Consider the following 25,133-nt stretch of genomic DNA (forward strand, 5'->3'; position numbering starts at 1 on the left):
GGGATGTGCCGCAGTCCTGGAAGAAAAACAAGTAGCACGGTCAGTGCAGTCAGGCATGGAGGGGTGTTCCATGTGCTCCCGGGCTGGGACACTGGCACAGGGGGACTCTGCTGCCAGAAGTGAGCCTGGCTGGGGCTGGGGGCTGTGGCCCAGGCACTGGAACAGGGCTTGTGTGGCCCAAAGCAAGGCCAGGCCAGGCCAGGGATGGCCAGCAGAATCCAGTGCATGGGCTAGCGTGTCCCTGAGCAGGGAGTGCCCAGCCCCAGCCTGGCAGCAGGGGACCCGCTCTGCCCGTGGGGAGCACCTGCCTGTTCTGCTGCTGGCATCGGTCTTCATCCCAAGACCATGTCCTCCGCCTCGTCTTCTAGATCAATATCCATCTCCTCAATGGAGTCTTCTGTTTCCACCTCCATTTCTTCCTCTGTCTCATCCACATCCATGTCCATCTCTTCTTCACCAGTATCCTCTCCATCAACTTCTATTTTTTCTTCTGTGATAATTTGTGTATCCACCTCCGTCTCCTCCTCTCGGTCTGGGACAGCCTGCAGAGGTAGCGAAATCGCAGAGTGGGGTCCCTTTCCCACACTATCCCACACAGCTCCAGCCCACCCAGGCAGCTGCAGGGTGTTCTCCTCCGTGGAATAGTACCATACCTTCTTTGGAACAAATGTAGACATCCTGCAGGGATGGATAGACAACTCCAGACAATGGCAAGGTTTCAGGACTGCTGGGGGTATCAGGGAGCAGGTGGCAACAAGGTGACAGGGGTAGCTGTGGAGCAGGGTGAAGAGCGTGCTGACACAAGGAGCCAAGGGTTGTGTTGTGGCCGTTGCTGGATGCTGGAAGTTCTAGCTGGAGCGTGCACTGTGACATCAGTGCCAGGAGCCCAGGCCCAGGCTGAAGAGGACAACGGAGACCATAGAATGATGGAATCCTTGGGTGGCTGGGCTTGGAAGGGACCCTAAAGACCATCTTGTTCCAAGCGGAGCAATCTTCCCCCAGAATATGTTGCTCAGAGCCCTGCTCCCAGCTGGCCTTGGATGTTGCCAAGGATGGAGCATCTGCAGCCTGTGTGCACAGCCTGGGCCAGTGCCCCAGCAGCCTGAGTGGAAAAGAGCAGCTTCATTAGATGCAACCTCAATCTCACTCCTGCAGTTGAAAGGCTTCTCCTCTCTGTGCCCATCTTTCCTAGAGCTGCAGGGAGGCCTCGCCAGCACCTTCTCTTTCCAGGCTGAGCATCCCCAGCCCCACATGGACAGCAGTACGATGCGTGGGGGTGAAGGCTAAAGGGTAGCAAAGAGCATCAGGAAGTGAGAGATGGAAGCTTTTGGAGATGGAAGCTTTGCCTCTAAATGTAGAAAATCAAGAAAAGTGGAGGGGGAAAATGGTGGGACTCTGGCTCTGTTCTAACTGGCGAAGATTTTCTTTTCATCTTTTCTGTCGTGCTGCCCCAAGTTTTGTTGTTTGAAAGGAGGTTTGGCAAGATATCCATTGTCTTCTCCATTGGTGAAACACTGAACAACATCTGGGCAGGCTGATGATGCAGAGCAAAATCTGCAAATATCAACTGGGGATCCTGATCCTAGGGAATGCCGCTAAAGCCAGCCGAAAGCAATTTCTGGAAAGTCAAGCCTGGTTGACGTCTCCTGGAGTTGGGCTGTGCCAAATTCACCTGTCATTTATGAAGAAGGAAAAAAACTCAAACCAAAAGAGAAAAAAACACAAAGAAACAAACCCAAAGAAACCAATCAAACAAACAGATAAAAAACCCCAAATAAAACCAAAGGCAATGAGAAGTTAGGATTAGTTGTAAGGATATCACAGCAGGTGAATGGCTGCTTCCTACAGGATCTCCATCCAAAGCCACCTAGAGAACTTCTCCAAAATATATCCAGCAGGAGAAATCTAAAAAGTGATCCATGGCCGCTTTGGGGGCAGCTCTGCATTACGGTGAAGGACGAGCATGCAGTGGTACAGATGCAGCATTGCCCACCCTCCAGGCTGCTGTTTGCTCTGCTGAAAGACTCTTGCAGGACTGTGGCCCCTCTCCATGCAATGGAAATCATTGCCACAGCTCTCAGTTGAGGCACTGGCATTTCCAGAGCCAGATTCAGGCACAATCCTACTGCCTGCTGAGCATCTGGGAAAGATCCTGAGCATCTTCAGGCCTAGAAGCACAAAAGAGCTCAGGCTCTCCCTGAACTGGGTTTTCAGGGCAGGTTTCCATAGCTCTGCAAGATTTCTTCATCCCTCAACACGTCTGACTTTATGTCCAATGATGCATTTGGCTTCCTTCCTTCCTCCTGTGTGCCCCTGAGTAACCTTGCACGTGGATGGAGGAGATTGTGTACAGGACGATTGATTCCTGGATTGCCATTTGGCTTCACTGTCACTCAGTTGAACATGGTCCTTATCTAAGAAAGACTTCCAGGAAATGGGTAGGAGTTTTGGCTCTGAGAGGAGCAGAAAGCACATTTTCTACACCAAATTGCCAGCTGATGCAGTTTCCCTGCCAAAATAGTGATTCTCATTCATCTTCCTGGGAAGAATGTGAAGACCCATTCAGAGATCCCAGGTTCAGCTGGCCTGTGGCTTTGTGTACCTCATTTCGCATGTCCAATTTCAAGGGCCACTAAAAGAGGCTTATGTTTGCCTTGCTAGCCAGAAGTGCTGTAGGTATTTCCAGGAGAAAAGGAAAAACATCGCTGTCCTGTGGTGTGGTAGAAATGCCACCACAATTGTGACTCTGTGAGCAAAGCCAGCCAGTGCTTTTTGGCACCGCAAGAGCTGAGAGTGTGGCAGAGCGGTTTTGATACTCTTTTTAAGAGTCCTGAAAACATTGTTCCCAAAACAATCCACAACTTTGCAAATGTGCCCGAAGCAAATGCAGAGAGAACTGGGGTGTGAAAAGCAAAGAATGTTTATTTGTAGAAGAAAAGGAACAAAAATGAACTACACGACATATTTACATTGTAAGAATATTGGTAACAACAATAACAACAACAAACTATAGAACCTATGTACCTAAGAACTTATCTAACCAAACTATAGGAAACGTATTTACAGAAGACTTAATCAAATCCTAAAACCTCTATGGTGAGCACAACAAGTCTAAAACGTATATACAGAAGGGTGGCATCTGTGTCTGGGATGTGCCTCAGTCGTGGAAGAAAAACAAGTAGCACGGTCAGTGCAGTCAGGCATGGAGGGGTGTTCCATGTGCTCCCGGGCTGGGACACTGGCACAGGGGGACTCTGCTGCCAGAAGTGAGCCTGGCTGGGGCTGGGGGCTGTGGCCCAGGCACTGGAACAGGGCTTGTGTGGCCCAAAGCAAGGCCAGGCCAGGCCAGGGATGGCCAGCAGAATCCAGTGCATGGGCTAGCGTGTCCCTGAGCAGGGAGTGCCCAGCCCCAGCCTGGCAGCAGGGGACCCGCTCTGCCCGTGGGGAGCACCTGCCTGTTCTGCTGCTGGCATCGGTCTTCATCCCAAGACCATGTCCTCCGCCTCGTCTTCTAGATCAATATCCATCTCCTCAATGGAGTCTTCTGTTTCCACCTCCATTTCTTCCTCTGTCTCATCCACATCCATGTCCATCTCTTCTTCACCAGTATCCTCTCCATCCACTTCCATTTTTTCTTCTGTGATAATTTGTGTATCCACCTCCGTCTCCTCCTCTCGGTCTGGGACAGCCTGCAGAGGTAGCGAAATCTCAGAGTGGGGTCCCTTTCCCACACTATCCCACACAGCTCCAGCCCACCCAGGCAGCTGCGGGGTGTTCTCCTCCGTGGAATAGTACCATACCTTCTTTGGAACAAATGTAGACATCCTGCAGGGATGGATAGACAACTCCAGACAATGGCAAGGTTTCAGGACTGCTGGGGGTATCAGGGAGCAGGTGGCAACAAGGTGACAGGGGTAGCTGTGGAGCAGGGTGAAGAGCGTGCTGACACAAGGAGCCAAGGGTTGTGTTGTGGCCGTTGCTGGATGCTGGAAGTTCTAGCTGGAGCGTGCACTGTGACATCAGTGCCAGGAGCCCAGGCCCAGGCTGAAGAGGACAACGGAGACCATAGAATGATGGAATCCTTGGGTGGCTGGGCTTGGAAGGGACCCTAAAGACCATCTTGTTCCAAGCGGAGCAATCTTCCCCCAGAATATGTTGCTCAGAGCCCTGCTCCCAGCTGGCCTTGGATGTTGCCAAGGATGGAGCATCTGCAGCCTGTGTGCACAGCCTGGGCCAGTGCCCCAGCAGCCTGAGTGGAAAAGAGCAGCTTCATTAGATGCAACCTCAATCTCACTCCTGCAGTTGAAAGGCTTCTCCTCTCTGTGCCCATCTTTCCTAGAGCTGCAGGGAGGCCTCGCCAGCACCTTCTCTTTCCAGGCTGAGCATCCCCAGCCCCACATGGACAGCAGTACGATGCGTGGGGGTGAAGGCTAAAGGGTAGCAAAGAGCATCAGGAAGTGAGAGATGGAAGCTTCTGGAGATGGAAGCTTTGCCTCTAAATGTAGAAAATCAAGAAAAGTGGAGGGGGAAAATGGTGGGACTCTGGCTCTGTTCTAACTGGCGAAGATTTTCTTTTCATCTTTTCTGTCGTGCTGCCCCAAGTTTTGTTGTTTGAAAGGAGGTTTGGCAAGATATCCATTGTCTTCTCCATTGGTGAAACACTGAACAACATCTGGGCAGGCTGATGATGCAGAGCAAAATCTGCAAATATCAACTGGGGATCCTGATCCTAGGGAATGCCGCTAAAGCCAGCCGAAAGCAATTTCTGGAAAGTCAAGCCTGGTTGACGTCTCCTGGAGTTGGGCTGTGCCAAATTCACCTGTCATTTATGAAGAAGGAAAAAAACTCAAACCAGAAGAGAAAAAAACACAAAGAAACAAACCCAAAGAAACCAATCAAACAAACAGATAAAAAACCCCAAATAAAACCAAAGGCAATGAGAAGTTAGGATTAGTTGTAAGGATATCACAGCAGGTGAATGGCTGCTTCCTACAGGATCTCCATCCAAAGCCACCTAGAGAACTTCTCCAAAATATATCCAGCAGGAGAAATCTAAAAAGTGATCCATGGCCGCTTTGGGGGCAGCTCTGCATTACGGTGAAGGACGAGCATGCAGTGGTACAGATGCAGCATTGCCCACCCTCCAGGCTGCTGTTTGCTCTGCTGAAAGACTCTTGCAGGACTGTGGCCCCTCTCCATGCAATGGAAATCATTGCCACAGCTCTCAGTTGAGGCACTGGCATTTCCAGAGCCAGATTCAGGCACAATCCTACTGCCTGCTGAGCATCTGGGAAAGATCCTGAGCATCTTCAGGCCTAGAAGCACAAAAGAGCTCAGGCTCTCCCTGAACTGGGTTTTCAGGGCAGGTTTCCATAGCTCTGCAAGATTTCTTCATCCCTCAACACGTCTGACTTTATGTCCAATGATGCATTTGGCTTCCTTCCTTCCTCCTGTGTGCCCCTGAGTAACCTTCCACGTGGATGGAGGAGATTGTGTACAGGACGATTGATTCCTGGATTGCCATTTGGCTTCACTGTCACTCAGTTGAACATGGTCCTTATCTAAGAAAGACTTCCAGGAAATGGGTAGGAGTTTTGGCTCTGAGAGGAGCAGAAAGCACATTTTCTACACCAAATTGCCAGCTGATGCAGTTTCCCTGCCAAAATAGTGATTCTCATTCATCTTCCTGGGAAGAATGTGAAGACCCATTCAGAGATCCCAGGTTCAGCTGGCCTGTGGCTTTGTGTACCTCATTTCGCATGTCCAATTTCAAGGGCCACTAAAAGAGGCTTATGTTTGCCTTGCTAGCCAGAAGTGCTGTAGGTATTTCCAGGAGAAAAGGAAAAACATCGCTGTCCTGTGGTGTGGTAGAAATGCCACCACAATTGTGACTCTGTGAGCAAAGCCAGCCAGTGCTTTTTGGCACCGCAAGAGCTGAGAGTGTGGCAGAGCGGTTTTGATACTCTTTTTAAGAGTCCTGAAAACATTGTTCCCAAAACAATCCACAACTTTGCAAATGTGCCCGAAGCAAATGCAGAGAGAACTGGGGTGTGAAAAGCAAAGAATGTTTATTTGTAGAAGAAAAGGAACAAAAATGAACTACACGACATATTTACATTGTAAGAATATTGGTAACAACAATAACAACAACAAAGTATAGAACCTATGTACCTAAGAACTTATCTAACCAAACTATAGGAAACGTATTTACAGAAGACTTAATCAAATCCTAAAACCTCTATGGTGAGCACAACAAGTCTAAAACGTATATACAGAAGGGTGGCATCTGTGTCTGGGATGTGCCGCAGTCCTGGAAGAAAAACAAGTAGCACGGTCAGTGCAGTCAGGCATGGAGGGGTGTTCCATGTGCTCCCGGGCTGGGACACTGGCACAGGGGGACTCTGCTGCCAGAAGTGAGCCTGGCTGGGGCTGGGGGCTGTGGCCCAGGCACTGGAACAGGGCTTGTGTGGCCCAAAGCAAGGCCAGGCCAGGCCAGGGATGGCCAGCAGAATCCAGTGCATGGGCTAGCGTGTCCCTGAGCAGGGAGTGCCCAGCCCCAGCCTGGCAGCAGGGGACCCGCTCTGCCCGTGGGGAGCACCTGCCTGTTCTGCTGCTGGCATCGGTCTTCATCCCAAGACCATGTCCTCCGCCTCGTCTTCTAGATCAATATCCATCTCCTCAATGGAGTCTTCTGTTTCCACCTCCATTTCTTCCTCTGTCTCATCCACATCCATGTCCATCTCTTCTTCACCAGTATCCTCTCCATCCACTTCCATTTTTTCTTCTGTGATAATTTGTGTATCCACCTCCGTCTCCTCCTCTCGGTCTGGGACAGCCTGCAGAGGTAGCGAAATCTCAGAGTGGGGTCCCTTTCCCACACTATCCCACACAGCTCCAGCCCACCCAGGCAGCTGCGGGGTGTTCTCCTCCGTGGAATAGTACCATACCTTCTTTGGAACAAATGTAGACATCCTGCAGGGATGGATAGACAACTCCAGACAATGGCAAGGTTTCAGGACTGCTGGGGGTATCAGGGAGCAGGTGGCAACAAGGTGACAGGGGTAGCTGTGGAGCAGGGTGAAGAGCGTGCTGACACAAGGAGCCAAGGGTTGTGTTGTGGCCGTTGCTGGATGCTGGAAGTTCTAGCTGGAGCGTGCACTGTGACATCAGTGCCAGGAGCCCAGGCCCAGGCTGAAGAGGACAACGGAGACCATAGAATGATGGAATCCTTGGGTGGCTGGGCTTGGAAGCGACCCTAAAGACCATCTTGTTCCAAGCGGAGCAATCTTCCCCCAGAATATGTTGCTCAGAGCCCTGCTCCCAGCTGGCCTTGGATGTTGTCAAGGATGGAGCATCCGCAGCCTGTGTGCACAGCCTGGGCCAGTGCCCCAGCAGCCTGAGTGGAAAAGAGCAGCTTCATTAGATGCAACCTCAATCTCACTCCTGCAGTTGAAAGGCTTCTCCTCTCTGTGCCCATCTTTCCTAGAGCTGCAGGGAGGCCTCGCCAGCACCTTCTCTTTCCAGGCTGAGCATCCCCAGCCCCACATGGACAGCAGTACGATGCGTGGGGGTGAAGGCTAAAGGGTAGCAAAGAGCATCAGGAAGTGAGAGATGGAAGCTTCTGGAGATGGAAGCTTTGCCTCTAAATGTAGAAAATCAAGAAAAGTGGAGGGGGAAAATGGTGGGACTCTGGCTCTGTTCTAACTGGCGAAGATTTTCTTTTCATCTTTTCTGTCGTGCTGCCCCAAGTTTTGTTGTTTGAAAGGAGGTTTGGCAAGATATCCATTGTCTTCTCCATTGGTGAAACACTGAACAACATCTGGGCAGGCTGATGATGCAGAGCAAAATCTGCAAATATCAACTGGGGATCCTGATCCTAGGGAATGCCGCTAAAGCCAGCCGAAAGCAATTTCTGGAAAGTCAAGCCTGGTTGACGTCTCCTGGAGTTGGGCTGTGCCAAATTCACCTGTCATTTATGAAGAAGGAAAAAAACTCAAACCAGAAGAGAAAAAAACACAAAGAAACAAACCCAAAGAAACCAATCAAACAAACAGATAAAAAACCCCAAATAAAACCAAAGGCAATGAGAAGTTAGGATTAGTTGTAAGGATATCACAGCAGGTGAATGGCTGCTTCCTACAGGATCTCCATCCAAAGCCACCTAGAGAACTTCTCCAAAATATATCCAGCAGGAGAAATCTAAAAAGTGATCCATGGCCGCTTTGGGGGCAGCTCTGCACTACGGTGAAGGACGAGCATGCAGTGGTACAGATGCAGCATTGCCCACCCTCCAGGCTGCTGTTTGCTCTGCTGAAAGACTCTTGCAGGACTGTGGCCCCTCTCCATGCAATGGAAATCATTGCCACAGCTCTCAGTTGAGGCACTGGCATTTCCAGAGCCAGATTCAGGCACAATCCTACTGCCTGCTGAGCATCTGGGAAAGATCCTGAGCATCTTCAGGCCTAGAAGCACAAAAGAGCTCAGGCTCTCCCTGAACTGGGTTTTCAGGGCAGGTTTCCATAGCTCTGCAAGATTTCTTCATCCCTCAACACGTCTGACTTTATGTCCAATGATGCATTTGGCTTCCTTCCTTCCTTCTGTGTGCCCCTGAGTAACCTTCCACGTGGATGGAGGAGATTGTGTACAGGACGATTGATTCCTGGATTGCCATTTGGCTTCACTGTCACTCAGTTGAACATGGTCCTTATCTAAGAAAGACTTCCAGGAAATGGGTAGGAGTTTTGGCTCTGAGAGGAGCAGAAAGCACATTTTCTACACCAAATTGCCAGCTGATGCAGTTTCCCTGCCAAAATAGTGATTCTCATTCATCTTCCTGGGAAGAATGTGAAGACCCATTCAGAGATCCCAGGTTCAGCTGGCCTGTGGCTTTGTGTACCTCATTTCGCATGTCCAATTTCAAGGGCCACTAAAAGAGGCTTATGTTTGCCTTGCTAGCCAGAAGTGCTGTAGGTATTTCCAGGAGAAAAGGAAAAACATCGCTGTCCTGTGGTGTGGTAGAAATGCCACCACAATTGTGACTCTGTGAGCAAAGCCAGCCAGTGCTTTTTGGCACCGCAAGAGCTGAGAGTGTGGCAGAGCGGTTTTGATACTCTTTTTAAGAGTCCTGAAAACATTGTTCCCAAAACAATCCACAACTTTGCAAATGTGCCCGAAGCAAATGCAGAGAGAACTGGGGTGTGAAAAGCAAAGAATGTTTATTTGTAGAAGAAAAGGAACAAAAATGAACTACACGACATATTTACATTGTAAGAATATTGGTAACAACAATAACAACAACAAACTATAGAACCTATGTACCTAAGAACTTATCTAACCAAACTATAGGAAACGTATTTACAGAAGACTTAATCAAATCCTAAAACCTCTATGGTGAGCACAACAAGTCTAAAACGTATATACAGAAGGGTGGCATCTGTGTCTGGGATGTGCCGCAGTCCTGGAAGAAAAACAAGTAGCACGGTCAGTGCAGTCAAGCATGGAGGGGTGTTCCATGTGCTCCCGGGCTGGGACACTGGCACAGGGGGACTCTGCTGCCAGAAGTGAGCCTGGCTGGGGCTGGGGGCTGTGGCCCAGGCACTGGAACAGGGCTTGTGTGGCCCAAAGCAAGGCCAGGCCAGGCCAGGGATGGCCAGCAGAATCCAGTGCATGGGCTAGCGTGTCCCTGAGCAGGGAGTGCCCAGCCCCAGCCTGGCAGCAGGGGACCCGCTCTGCCCGTGGGGAGCACCTGCCTGTTCTGCTGCTGGCATCGGTCTTCATCCCAAGACCATGTCCTCCGCCTCGTCTTCTAGATCAATATCCATCTCCTCAATGGAGTCTTCTGTTTCCACCTCCATTTCTTCCTCTGTCTCATCCACATCCATGTCCATCTCTTCTTCACCAGTATCCTCTCCATCCACTTCCATTTTTTCTTCTGTGATAATTTGTGTATCCACCTCCGTCTCCTCCTCTCGGTCTGGGACAGCCTGCAGAGGTAGCGAAATCTCAGAGTGGGGTCCCTTTCCCACACTATCCCACACAGCTCCAGCCCACCCAGGCAGCTGCGGGGTGTTCTCCTCCGTGGAATAGTACCATACCTTCTTTGGAACAAATGTAGACATCCTGCAGGGATGGATAGACAACTCCAGACAATGGCAAGGTTTCAGGACTGCTGGGGGTATCAGGGAGCAGGTGGCAACAAGGTGACAGGGGTAGCTGTGGAGCAGGGTGAAGAGCGTGCTGACACAAGGAGCCAAGGGTTGTGTTGTGGCCGTTGCTGGATGCTGGAAGTTCTAGCTGGAGCGTGCACTGTGACATCAGTGCCAGGAGCCCAGGCCCAGGCTGAAGAGGACAACGGAGACCATAGAATGATGGAATCCTTGGGTGGCTGGGCTTGGAAGGGACCCTAAAGACCATCTTGTTCCAAGCGGAGCAATCTTCCCCCAGAATATGTTGCTCAGAGCCCTGCTCCCAGCTGGCCTTGGATGTTGCCAAGGATGGAGCATCTGCAGCCTGTGTGCACAGCCTGGGCCAGTGCCCCAGCAGCCTGAGTGGAAAAGAGCAGCTTCATTAGATGCAACCTCAATCTCACTCCTGCAGTTGAAAGGCTTCTCCTCTCTGTGCCCATCTTTCCTAGAGCTGCAGGGAGGCCTCGCCAGCACCTTCTCTTTCCAGGCTGAGCATCCCCAGCCCCACATGGACAGCAGTACGATGCGTGGGGGTGAAGGCTAAAGGGTAGCAAAGAGCATCAGGAAGTGAGAGATGGAAGCTTCTGGAGATGGAAGCTTTGCCTCTAAATGTAGAAAATCAAGAAAAGTGGAGGGGGAAAATGGTGGGACTCTGGCTCTGTTCTAACTGGCGAAGATTTTCTTTTCATCTTTTCTGTCGTGCTGCCCCAAGTTTTGTTGTTTGAAAGGAGGTTTGGCAAGATATCCATTGTCTTCTCCATTGGTGAAACACTGAACAACATCTGGGCAGGCTGATGATGCAGAGCAAAATCTGCAAATATCAACTGGGGATCCTGATCCTAGGGAATGCCGCTAAAGCCAGCCGAAAGCAATTTCTGGAAAGTCAAGCCTGGTTGACGTCTCCTGGAGTTGGGCTGTGCCAAATTCACCTGTCATTTATGAAGAAGGAAAAAAACTCAAACCAGAAGAGAAAAAAACACAAAGAAACAAACCCAAAGAAACCAATCAAACAAACAGATAAAAAACCCCAAATAAAACCAAAGGCAATGAGAAGTTAGGATTAGTTGTAAGGATATCACAGCAGGTGAATGGCTGCTTCCTACAGGATCTCCATCCAAAGCCACCTAGAGAACTTCTCCAAAATATATCCAGCAGGAGAAATCTAAAAAGTGATCCATGGCCGCTTTGGGGGCAGCTCTGCATTACGGTGAAGGACGAGCATGCAGTGGTACAGATGCAGCATTGCCCACCCTCCAGGCTGCTGTTTGCTCTGCTGAAAGACTCTTGCAGGACTGTGGCCCCTCTCCATGCAATGGAAATCATTGCCACAGCTCTCAGTTGAGGCACTGGCATTTCCAGAGCCAGATTCAGGCACAATCCTACTGCCTGCTGAGCATCTGGGAAAGATCCTGAGCATCTTCAGGCCTAGAAGCACAAAAGAGCTCAGGCTCTCCCTGAACTGGGTTTTCAGGGCAGGTTTCCATAGCTCTGCAAGATTTCTTCATCCCTCAACACGTCTGACTTTATGTCCAATGATGCATTTGGCTTCCTTCCTTCCTCCTGTGTGCCCCTGAGTAACCTTGCACGTGGATGGAGGAGATTGTGTACAGGACGATTGATTCCTGGATTGCCATTTGGCTTCACTGTCACTCAGTTGAACATGGTCCTTATCTAAGAAAGACTTCCAGGAAATGGGTAGGAGTTTTGGCTCTGAGAGGAGCAGAAAGCACATTTTCTACACCAAATTGCCAGCTGATGCAGTTTCCCTGCCAAAATAGTGATTCTCATTCATCTTCCTGGGAAGAATGTGAAGACCCATTCAGAGATCCCAGGTTCAGCTGGCCTGTGGCTTTGTGTACCTCATTTCGCATGTCCAATTTCAAGGGCCACTAAAAGAGGCTTATGTTTGCCTTGCTAGCCAGAAGTGCTGTAGGTATTTCCAGGAGAAAAGGAAAAACATCGCTGTCCTGTGGTGTGGTAGAAATGCCACCACAATTGTGACTCTGTGAGCAAAGCCAGCCAGTGCTTTTTGGCACCGCAAGAGCTGAGAGTGTGGCAGAGCGGTTTTGATACTCTTTTTAAGAGTCCTGAAAACATTGTTCCCAAAACAATCCACAACTTTGCAAATGTGCCCGAAGCAAATGCAGAGAGAACTGGGGTGTGAAAAGCAAAGAATGTTTATTTGTAGAAGAAAAGGAACAAAAATGAACTACACGACATATTTACATTGTAAGAATATTGGTAACAACAATAACAACAACAAACTATAGAACCTATGTACCTAAGAACTTATCTAACCAAACTATAGGAAACGTATTTACAGAAGACTTAATCAAATCCTAAAACCTCTATGGTGAGCACAACAAGTCTAAAACGTATATACAGAAGGGTGGCATCTGTGTCTGGGATGTGCCGCAGTCCTGGAAGAAAAACAAGTAGCACGGTCAGTGCAGTCAGGCATGGAGGGGTGTTCCATGTGCTCCCGGGCTGGGACACTGGCACAGGGGGACTCTGCTGCCAGAAGTGAGCCTGGCTGGGGCTGGGGGCTGTGGCCCAGGCACTGGAACAGGGCTTGTGTGGCCCAAAGCAAGGCCAGGCCAGGCCAGGGATGGCCAGCAGAATCCAGTGCATGGGCTAGCGTGTCCCTGAGCAGGGAGTGCCCAGCCCCAGCCTGGCAGCAGGGGACCCGCTCTGCCCGTGGGGAGCACCTGCCTGTTCTGCTGCTGGCATCGGTCTTCATCCCAAGACCATGTCCTCCGCCTCGTCTTCTAGATCAATATCCATCTCCTCAATGGAGTCTTCTGTTTCCACCTCCATTTCTTCCTCTGTCTCATCCACATCCATGTCCATCTCTTCTTCACCAGTATCCTCTCCATCCACTTCCATTTTTTCTTCTGTGATAATTTGTGTATCCACCTCCGTCTCCTCCTCTCGGTCTGGGACAGCCTGCAGAGGTAGCGAAATCGCAGAGTGGGGTCCCTTTCCCACACTATCCCACACAGCTCCAGCCCACCCAGGCAGCTGCAGGGTGTTCTCCTCCGTGGAATAGTACCATACCTTCTTTGGAACAAATGTAGACATCCTGCAGGGATGGATAGACAACTCCAGACAATGGCAAGGTTTCAGGACTGCTGGGGGTATCAGGGAGCAGGTGGCAACAAGGTGACAGGGGTAGCTGTGGAGCAGGGTGAAGAGCGTGCTGACACAAGGAGCCAAGGGTTGTGTTGTGGCCGTTGCTGGATGCTGGAAGTTCTAGCTGGAGCGTGCACTGTGACATCAGTGCCAGGAGCCCAGGCCCAGGCTGAAGAGGACAACGGAGACCATAGAATGATGGAATCCTTGGGTGGCTGGGCTTGGAAGGGACCCTAAAGACCATCTTGTTCCAAGCGGAGCAATCTTCCCCCAGAATATGTTGCTCAGAGCCCTGCTCCCAGCTGGCCTTGGATGTTGCCAAGGATGGAGCATCTGCAGCCTGTGTGCACAGCCTGGGCCAGTGCCCCAGCAGCCTGAGTGGAAAAGAGCAGCTTCATTAGATGCAACCTCAATCTCACTCCTGCAGTTGAAAGGCTTCTCCTCTCTGTGCCCATCTTTCCTAGAGCTGCAGGGAGGCCTCGCCAGCACCTTCTCTTTCCAGGCTGAGCATCCCCAGCCCCACATGGACAGCAGTACGATGCGTGGGGGTGAAGGCTAAAGGGTAGCAAAGAGCATCAGGAAGTGAGAGATGGAAGCTTCTGGAGATGGAAGCTTTGCCTCTAAATGTAGAAAATCAAGAAAAGTGGAGGGGGAAAATGGTGGGACTCTGGCTCTGTTCTAACTGGCGAAGATTTTCTTTTCATCTTTTCTGTCGTGCTGCCCCAAGTTTTGTTGTTTGAAAGGAGGTTTGGCAAGATATCCATTGTCTTCTCCATTGGTGAAACACTGAACAACATCTGGGCAGGCTGATGATGCAGAGCAAAATCTGCAAATATCAACTGGGCATCCTGATCCTAGGGAATGCCGCTAAAGCCAGCCGAAAGCAATTTCTGGAAAGTCAAGCCTGGTTGACGTCTCCTGGAGTTGGGCTGTGCCAAATTCACCTGTCATTTATGAAGAAGGAAAAAAACTCAAACCAAAAGAGAAAAAAACACAAAGAAACAAACCCAAAGAAACCAATCAAACAAACAGATAAAAAACCCCAAATAAAACCAAAGGCAATGAGAAGTTAGGATTAGTTGTAAGGATATCACAGCAGGTGAATGGCTGCTTCCTACAGGATCTCCATCCAAAGCCACCTAGAGAACTTCTCCAAAATATATCCAGCAGGAGAAATCTAAAAAGTGATCCATGGCCGCTTTGGGGGCAGCTCTGCATTACGGTGAAGGACGAGCATGCAGTGGTACAGATGCAGCATTGCCCACCCTCCAGGCTGCTGTTTGCTCTGCTGAAAGACTCTTGCAGGACTGTGGCCCCTCTCCATGCAATGGAAATCATTGCCACAGCTCTCAGTTGAGGCACTGGCATTTCCAGAGCCAGATTCAGGCACAATCCTACTGCCTGCTGAGCATCTGGGAAAGATCCTGAGCATCTTCAGGCCTAGAAGCACAAAAGAGCTCAGGCTCTCCCTGAACTGGGTTTTCAGGGCAGGTTTCCATAGCTCTGCAAGATTTCTTCATCCCTCAACACGTCTGACTTTATGTCCAATGATGCATTTGGCTTCCTTCCTTCCTCCTGTGTGCCCCTGAGTAACCTTCCACGTGGATGGAGGAGATTGTGTACAGGACGATTGATTCCTGGATTGCCATTTGGCTTCACTGTCACTCAGTTGAACATGGTCCTTATCTAAGAAAGACTTCCAGGAAATGGGTAGGAGTTTTGGCTCTGAGAGGAGCAGAAAGCACATTTTCTACACCAAATTGCCAGCTGATGCAGTTTCCCTGCCAAAATAGTGATTCTCATTCATCTTCCTGGGAAGAATGTGAAGACCCATTCAGAGATCCCAGGTTCAGCTGGCCTGTGGCTTTGTGTACCTCATTTCGCATGTCCAATTTCAAGGGCCACTAAAAGAGGCTTATGTTTGCCTTGCTAGCCAGAAGTGCTGTAGGTATTTCCAGGAGAAAAGGAAAAACATCGCTGTCCTGTGGTGTGGTAGAAATGCCACCACAATTGTGACTCTGTGAGCAAAGCCAGCCAGTGCTTTTTGGCACCGCAAGAGCTGAGAGTGTGGCAGAGCGGTTTTGATACTCTTTTTAAGAGTCCTGAAAACATTGTTCCCAAAACAATCCACAACTTTGCAAATGTGCCCGAAGCAAATGCAGAGAGAACTGGGGTGTGAAAAGCAAAGAATGTTTATTTGTAGAAGAAAAGGAACAAAAATGAACTACACGACATATTTACATTGTAAGAATATTGGTAACAACAATAACAACAACAAACTATAGAACCTATGTACCTAAGAACTTATCTAACCAAACTATAGGAAACGTATTTACAGAAGACTTAATCAAATCCTAAAACCTCTATGGTGAGCACAACAAGTCTAAAACGTATATACAGAAGGGTGGCATCTGTGTCTGGGATGTGCCGCAGTCCTGGAAGAAAAACAAGTAGCACGGTCAGTGCAGTCAGGCATGGAGGGGTGTTCCATGTGCTCCCGGGCTGGGACACTGGCACAGGGGGACTCTGCTGCCAGAAGTGAGCCTGGCTGGGGCTGGGGGCTGTGGCCCAGGCACTGGAACAGGGCTTGTGTGGCCCAAAGCAAGGCCAGGCCAGGCCAGGGATGGCCAGCAGAATCCAGTGCATGGGCTAGCGTGTCCCTGAGCAGGGAGTGCCCAGCCCCAGCCTGGCAGCAGGGGACCCGCTCTGCCCGTGGGGAGCACCTGCCTGTTCTGCTGCTGGCATCGGTCTTCATCCCAAGACCATGTCCTCCGCCTCGTCTTCTAGATCAATATCCATCTCCTCAATGGAGTCTTCTGTTTCCACCTCCATTTCTTCCTCTGTCTCATCCACATCCATGTCCATCTCTTCTTCACCAGTATCCTCTCCATCCACTTCCATTTTTTCTTCTGTGATAATTTGTGTATCCACCTCCGTCTCCTCCTCTCGGTCTGGGACAGCCTGCAGAGGTAGCGAAATCTCAGAGTGGGGTCCCTTTCCCACACTATCCCACACAGCTCCAGCCCACCCAGGCAGCTGCGGGGTGTTCTCCTCCGTGGAATAGTACCATACCTTCTTTGGAACAAATGTAGACATCCTGCAGGGATGGATAGACAACTCCAGACAATGGCAAGGTTTCAGGACTGCTGGGGGTATCAGGGAGCAGGTGGCAACAAGGTGACAGGGGTAGCTGTGGAGCAGGGTGAAGAGCGTGCTGACACAAGGAGCCAAGGGTTGTGTTGTGGCCGTTGCTGGATGCTGGAAGTTCTAGCTGGAGCGTGCACTGTGATATCAGTGCCAGGAGCCCAGGCCCAGGCTGAAGAGGACAACGGAGACCATAGAATGATGGAATCCTTGGGTGGCTGGGCTTGGAAGGGACCCTAAAGACCATCTTGTTCCAAGCGGAGCAATCTTCCCCCAGAATATGTTGCTCAGAGCCCTGCTCCCAGCTGGCCTTGGATGTTGCCAAGGATGGAGCATCTGCAGCCTGTGTGCACAGCCTGGGCCAGTGCCCCAGCAGCCTGAGTGGAAAAGAGCAGCTTCATTAGATGCAACCTCAATCTCACTCCTGCAGTTGAAAGGCTTCTCCTCTCTGTGCCCATCTTTCCTAGAGCTGCAGGGAGGCCTCGCCAGCACCTTCTCTTTCCAGGCTGAGCATCCCCAGCCCCACATGGACAGCAGTACGATGCGTGGGGGTGAAGGCTAAAGGGTAGCAAAGAGCATCAGGAAGTGAGAGATGGAAGCTTTTGGAGATGGAAGCTTTGCCTCTAAATGTAGAAAATCAAGAAAAGTGGAGGGGGAAAATGGTGGGACTCTGGCTCTGTTCTAACTGGCGAAGATTTTCTTTTCATCTTTTCTGTCGTGCTGCCCCAAGTTTTGTTGTTTGAAAGGAGGTTTGGCAAGATATCCATTGTCTTCTCCATTGGTGAAACACTGAACAACATCTGGGCAGGCTGATGATGCAGAGCAAAATCTGCAAATATCAACTGGGGATCCTGATCCTAGGGAATGCTGCTAAAGCCAGCCGAAAGCAATTTCTGGAAAGTCAAGCCTGGTTGATGTCTCCTGGAGTTGGGCTGTGCCAAATTCACCTGTCATTTATGAAGAAGGAAAAAAACTCAAACCAAAAGAGAAAAAAACACAAAGAAACAAACCCAAAGAAACCAATCAAACAAACAGATAAAAAACCCCAAATAAAACCAAAGGCAATGAGAAGTTAGGATTAGTTGTAAGGATATCACAGCAGGTGAATGGCTGCTTCCTACAGGATCTCCATCCAAAGCCACCTAGAGAACTTCTCCAAAATATATCCAGCAGGAGAAATCTAAAAAGTGATCCATGGCCGCTTTGGGGGCAGCTCTGCATTACGGTGAAGGACGAGCATGCAGTGGTACAGATGCAGCATTGCCCACCCTCCAGGCTGCTGTTTGCTCTGCTGAAAGACTCTTGCAGGACTGTGGCCCCTCTCCATGCAATGGAAATCATTGCCACAGCTCTCAGTTGAGGCACTGGCATTTCCAGAGCCAGATTCAGGCACAATCCTACTGCCTGCTGAGCATCTGGGAAAGATCCTGAGCATCTTCAGGCCTAGAAGCACAAAAGAGCTCAGACTCTCCCTGAACTGGGTTTTCAGGGCAGGTTTCCATAGCTCTGCAAGATTTCTTCATCCCTCAACACGTCTGACTTTATGTCCAATGATGCATTTGGCATCATTGGACATTCCTTCCTTCTGTGTGCCCCTGAGTAACCTTCCACGTGGATGGAGGAGATTGTGTACAGGACGATTGATTCCTGGATTGCCATTTGGCTTCACTGTCACTCAGTTGAACATGGTCCTTATCTAAGAAAGACTTCCAGGAAATGGGTAGGAGTTTTGGCTCTGAGAGGAGCAGAAAGCACATTTTCTACACCAAATTGCCAGCTGATGCAGTTTCCCTGCCAAAATAGTGATTCTCATTCATCTTCCTGGGAAGAATGTGAAGACCCATTCAGAGATCCCAGGTTCAGCTGGCCTGTGGCTTTGTGTACCTCATTTCGCATGTCCAATTTCAAGGGCCACTAAAAGAGGCTTATGTTTGCCTTGCTAGCCAGAAGTGCTGTAGGTATTTCCAGGAGAAAAGGAAAAACATCGCTGTCCTGTGGTGTGGTAGAAATGCCACCACAATTGTGACTCTGTGAGCAAAGCCAGCCAGTGCTTTTTGGCACCGCAAGAGCTGAGAGTGTGGCAGAGCGGTTTTGATACTCTTTTTAAGAGTCCTGAAAACATTGTTCCCAAAACAATCCACAACTTTGCAAATGTGCCCGAAGCAAATGCAGAGAGAACTGGGGTGTGAAAAGCAAAGAATGTTTATTTGTAGAAGAAAAGGAACAAAAATGAACTACACGACATATTTACATTGTAAGAATATTGGTAACAACAATAACAACAACAAACTATAGAACCTATGTACCTAAGAACTTATCTAACCAAACTATAGGAAACGTATTTACAGAAGACTTAATCAAATCCTAAAACCTCTATGGTGAGCACAACAAGTCTAAAACGTATATACAGAAGGGTGGCATCTGTGTCTGGGATGTGCCGCAGTCCTGGAAGAAAAACAAGTAGCACGGTCAGTGCAGTCAGGCATGGAGGGGTGTTCCATGTGCTCCCGGGCTGGGACACTGGCACAGGGGGACTCTGCTGCCAGAAGTGAGCCTGGCTGGGGCTGGGGGCTGTGGCCCAGGCACTGGAACAGGGCTTGTGTGGCCCAAAGCAAGGCCAGGCCAGGCCAGGGATGGCCAGCAGAATCCAGTGCATGGGCTAGCGTGTCCCTGAGCAGGGAGTGCCCAGCCCCAGCCTGGCAGCAGGGGACCCGCTCTGCCCGTGGGGAGCACCTGCCTGTTCTGCTGCTGGCATCGGTCTTCATCCCAAGACCATGTCCTCCGCCTCGTCTTCTAGATCAATATCCATCTCCTCAATGGAGTCTTCTGTTTCCACCTCCATTTCTTCCTCTGTCTCATCCACATCCATGTCCATCTCTTCTTCACCAGTATCCTCTCCATCAACTTCTATTTTTTCTTCTGTGATAATTTGTGTATCCACCTCCGTCTCCTCCTCTCGATCTGGGACAGCCTGCAGAGGTAGCGAAATCGCAGAGTGGGGTCCCTTTCCCACACTATCCCACACAGCTCCAGCCCACCCAGGCAGCTGCAGGGTGTTCTCCTCCGTGGAATAGTACCATACCTTCTTTGGAACAAATGTAGACATCCTGCAGGGATGGATAGACAACTCCAGACAATGGCAAGGTTTCAGGACTGCTGGGGGTATCAGGGAGCAGGTGGCAACAAGGTGACAGGGGTAGCTGTGGAGCAGGGTGAAGAGCGTGCTGACACAAGGAGCCAAGGGTTGTGTTGTGGCCGTTGCTGGATGCTGGAAGTTCTAGCTGGAGCGTGCACTGTGACATCAGTGCCAGGAGCCCAGGCCCAGGCTGAAGAGGACAACGGAGACCATAGAATGATGGAATCCTTGGGTGGCTGGGCTTGGAAGGGACCCTAAAGACCATCTTGTTCCAAGCGGAGCAATCTTCCCCCAGAATATGTTGCTCAGAGCCCTGCTCCCAGCTGGCCTTGGATGTTGCCAAGGATGGAGCATCTGCAGCCTGTGTGCACAGCCTGGGCCAGTGCCCCAGCAGCCTGAGTGGAAAAGAGCAGCTTCATTAGATGCAACCTCAATCTCACTCCTGCAGTTGAAAGGCTTCTCCTCTCTGTGCCCATCTTTCCTAGAGCTGCAGGGAGGCCTCGCCAGCACCTTCTCTTTCCAGGCTGAGCATCCCCAGCCCCACATGGACAGCAGTACGATGCGTGGGGGTGAAGGCTAAAGGGTAGCAAAGAGCATCAGGAAGTGAGAGATGGAAGCTTCTGGAGATGGAAGCTTTGCCTCTAAATGTAGAAAATCAAGAAAAGTGGAGGGGGAAAATGGTGGGACTCTGGCTCTGTTCTAACTGGCGAAGATTTTCTTTTCATCTTTTCTGTCGTGCTGCCCCAAGTTTTGTTGTTTGAAAGGAGGTTTGGCAAGATATCCATTGTCTTCTCCATTGGTGAAACACTGAACAACATCTGGGCAGGCTGATGATGCAGAGCAAAATCTGCAAATATCAACTGGGGATCCTGATCCTAGGGAATGCCGCTAAAGCCAGCCGAAAGCAATTTCTGGAAAGTCAAGCCTGGTTGACGTCTCCTGGAGTTGGGCTGTGCCAAATTCACCTGTCATTTATGAAGAAGGAAAAAAACTCAAACCAAAAGAGAAAAAAACACAAAGAAACAAACCCAAAGAAACCAATCAAACAAACAGATAAAAAACCCCAAATAAAACCAAAGGCAATGAGAAGTTAGGATTAGTTGTAAGGATATCACAGCAGGTGAATGGCTGCTTCCTACAGGATCTCCATCCAAAGCCACCTAGAGAACTTCTCCAAAATATATCCAGCAGGAGAAATCTAAAAAGTGATCCATGGCCGCTTTGGGGGCAGCTCTGCATTACGGTGAAGGACGAGCATGCAGTGGTACAGATGCAGCATTGCCCACCCTCCAGGCTGCTGTTTGCTCTGCTGAAAGACTCTTGCAGGACTGTGGCCCCTCTCCATGCAATGGAAATCATTGCCACAGCTCTCAGTTGAGGCACTGGCATTTCCAGAGCCAGATTCAGGCACAATCCTACTGCCTGCTGAGCATCTGGGAAAGATCCTGAGCATCTTCAGGCCTAGAAGCACAAAAGAGCTCAGGCTCTCCCTGAACTGGGTTTTCAGGGCAGGTTTCCATAGCTCTGCAAGATTTCTTCATCCCTCAACACGTCTGACTTTATGTCCAATGATGCATTTGGCTTCCTTCCTTCCTCCTGTGTGCCCCTGAGTAACCTTCCACGTGGATGGAGGAGATTGTGTACAGGACGATTGATTCCTGGATTGCCATTTGGCTTCACTGTCACTCAGTTGAACATGGTCCTTATCTAAGAAGGACTTCCAGGAAATGGGTAGGAGATTTGGCTCTGAGAGGAGCAGAAAGCACATTTTCTACACCAAATTGCCAGCTGATGCAGTTTCCCTGCCAAAATAGTGATTCTCATTCATCTTCCTGGGAAGAATGTGAAGACCCATTCAGAGATCCCAGGTTCAGCTGGCCTGTGGCTTTGTGTACCTCATTTCGCATGTCCAATTTCAAGGGCCACTAAAAGAGGCTTATGTTTGCCTTGCTAGCCAGAAGTGCTGTAGGTATTTCCAGGAGAAAAGGAAAAACATCGCTGTCCTGTGGTGTGGTAGAAATGCCACCACAATTGTGACTCTGTGAGCAAAGCCAGCCAGTGCTTTTTGGCACCGCAAGAGCTGAGAGTGTGGCAGAGCGGTTTTGATACTCTTTTTAAGAGTCCTGAAAACATTGTTCCCAAAACAATCCACAACTTTGCAAATGTGCCCGAAGCAAATGCAGAGAGAACTGGGGTGTGAAAAGCAAAGAATGTTTATTTGTAGAAGAAAAGGAACAAAAATGAACTACACGACATATTTACATTGTAAGAATATTGGTAACAACAATAACAACAACAAACTATAGAACCTATGTACCTAAGAACTTATCTAACCAAACTATAGGAAACGTATTTACAGAAGACTTAATCAAATCCTAAAACCTCTATGGTGAGCACAACAAGTCTAAAACGTATATACAGAAGGGTGGCATCTGTGTCTGGGATGTGCCGCAGTCCTGGAAGAAAAACAAGTAGCACGGTCAGTGCAGTCAGGCATGGAGGGGTGTTCCATGTGCTCCCGGGCTGGGACACTGGCACAGGGGGACTCTGCTGCCAGAAGTGAGCCTGGCTGGGGCTGGGGGCTGTGGCCCAGGCACTGGAACAGGGCTTGTGTGGCCCAAAGCAAGGCCAGGCCAGGCCAGGGATGGCCAGCAGAATCCAGTGCATGGGCTAGCGTGTCCCTGAGCAGGGAGTGCCCAGCCCCAGCCTGGCAGCAGGGGACCCGCTCTGCCCGTGGGGAGCACCTGCCTGTTCTGCTGCTGGCATCGGTCTTCATCCCAAGACCATGTCCTCCGCCTCGTCTTCTAGATCAATATCCATCTCCTCAATGGAGTCTTCTGTTTCCACCTCCATTTCTTCCTCTGTCTCATCCACATCCATGTCCATCTCTTCTTCACCAGTATCCTCTCCATCAACTTCTATTTTTTCTTCTGTGATAATTTGTGTATCCACCTCCGTCTCCTCCTCTCGGTCTGGGACAGCCTGCAGAGGTAGCGAAATCGCAGAGTGGGGTCCCTTTCCCACACTATCCCACACAGCTCCAGCCCACCCAGGCAGCTGCAGGGTGTTCTCCTCCGTGGAATAGTACCATACCTTCTTTGGAACAAATGTAGACATCCTGCAGGGATGGATAGACAACTCCAGACAATGGCAAGGTTTCAGGACTGCTGGGGGTATCAGGGAGCAGGTGGCAACAAGGTGACAGGGGTAGCTGTGGAGCAGGGTGAAGAGCGTGCTGACACAAGGAGCCAAGGGTTGTGTTGTGGCCGTTGCTGGATGCTGGAAGTTCTAGCTGGAGCGTGCACTGTGACATCAGTGCCAGGAGCCCAGGCCCAGGCTGAAGAGGACAACGGAGACCATAGAATGATGGAATCCTTGGGTGGCTGGGCTTGGAAGGGACCCTAAAGACCATCTTGTTCCAAGCGGAGCAATCTTCCCCCAGAATATGTTGCTCAGAGCCCTGCTCCCAGCTGGCCTTGGATGTTGCCAAGGATGGAGCATCTGCAGCCTGTGTGCACAGCCTGGGCCAGTGCCCCAGCAGCCTGAGTGGAAAAGAGCAGCTTCATTAGATGCAACCTCAATCTCACTCCTGCAGTTGAAAGGCTTCTCCTCTCTGTGCCCATCTTTCCTAGAGCTGCAGGGAGGCCTCGCCAGCACCTTCTCTTTCCAGGCTGAGCATCCCCAGCCCCACATGGACAGCAGTACGATGCGTGGGGGTGAAGGCTAAAGGGTAGCAAAGAGCATCAGGAAGTGAGAGATGGAAGCTTCTGGAGATGGAAGCTTTGCCTCTAAATGTAGAAAATCAAGAAAAGTGGAGGGGGAAAATGGTGGGACTCTGGCTCTGTTCTAACTGGCGAAGATTTTCTTTTCATCTTTTCTGTCGTGCTGCCCCAAGTTTTGTTGTTTGAAAGGAGGTTTGGCAAGATATCCATTGTCTTCTCCATTGGTGAAACACTGAACAACATCTGGGCAGGCTGATGATGCAGAGCAAAATCTGCAAATATCAACTGGGGATCCTGATCCTAGGGAATGCCGCTAAAGCCAGCCGAAAGCAATTTCTGGAAAGTCAAGCCTGGTTGACGTCTCCTGGAGTTGGGCTGTGCCAAATTCACCTGTCATTTATGAAGAAGGAAAAAAACTCAAACCAAAAGAGAAAAAAACACAAAGAAACAAACCCAAAGAAACCAATCAAACAAACAGATAAAAAACCCCAAATAAAACCAAAGGCAATGAGAAGTTAGGATTAGTTGTAAGGATATCACAGCAGGTGAATGGCTGCTTCCTACAGGATCTCCATCCAAAGCCACCTAGAGAACTTCTCCAAAATATATCCAGCAGGAGAAATCTAAAAAGTGATCCATGGCCGCTTTGGGGGCAGCTCTGCATTACGGTGAAGGACGAGCATGCAGTGGTACAGATGCAGCATTGCCCACCCTCCAGGCTGCTGTTTGCTCTGCTGAAAGACTCTTGCAGGACTGTGGCCCCTCTCCATGCAATGGAAATCATTGCCACAGCTCTCAGTTGAGGCACTGGCATTTCCAGAGCCAGATTCAGGCACAATCCTACTGCCTGCTGAGCATCTGGGAAAGATCCTGAGCATCTTCAGGCCTAGAAGCACAAAAGAGCTCAGGCTCTCCCTGAACTGGGTTTTCAGGGCAGGTTTCCATAGCTCTGCAAGATTTCTTCATCCCTCAACACGTCTGACTTTATGTCCAATGATGCATTTGGCTTCCTTCCTTCCTCCTGTGTGCCCCTGAGTAACCTTGCACGTGGATGGAGGAGATTGTGTACAGGACGATTGATTCCTGGATTGCCATTTGGCTTCACTGTCACTCAGTTGAACATGGTCCTTATCTAAGAAGGACTTCCAGGAAATGGGTAGGAGATTTGGCTCTGAGAGGAGCAGAAAGCACATTTTCTACACCAAATTGCCAGCTGATGCAGTTTCCCTGCCAAAATAGTGATTCTCATTCATCTTCCTGGGAAGAATGTGAAGACCCATTCAGAGATCCCAGGTTCAGCTGGCCTGTGGCTTTGTGTACCTCATTTCGCATGTCCAATTTCAAGGGCCACTAAAAGAGGCTTATGTTTGCCTTGCTAGCCAGAAGTGCTGTAGGTATTTCCAGGAGAAAAGGAAAAACATCGCTGTCCTGTGGTGTGGTAGAAATGCCACCACAATTGTGACTCTGTGAGCAAAGCCAGCCAGTGCTTTTTGGCACCGCAAGAGCTGAGAGTGTGGCAGAGCGGTTTTGATACTCTTTTTAAGAGTCCTGAAAACATTGTTCCCAAAACAATCCACAACTTTGCAAATGTGCCCGAAGCAAATGCAGAGAGAACTGGGGTGTGAAAAGCAAAGAATGTTTATTTGTAGAAGAAAAGGAACAAAAATGAACTACACGACATATTTACATTGTAAGAATATTGGTAACAACAATAACAACAACAAACTATAGAACCTATGTACCTAAGAACTTATCTAACCAAACTATAGGAAACGTATTTACAGAAGACTTAATCAAATCCTAAAACCTCTATGG

This window comes from Poecile atricapillus, chromosome 18 (assembly GCF_030490865.1).
Source record: "Poecile atricapillus isolate bPoeAtr1 chromosome 18, bPoeAtr1.hap1, whole genome shotgun sequence".
Taxonomy (NCBI): Eukaryota; Metazoa; Chordata; class Aves; order Passeriformes; family Paridae; genus Poecile; species Poecile atricapillus.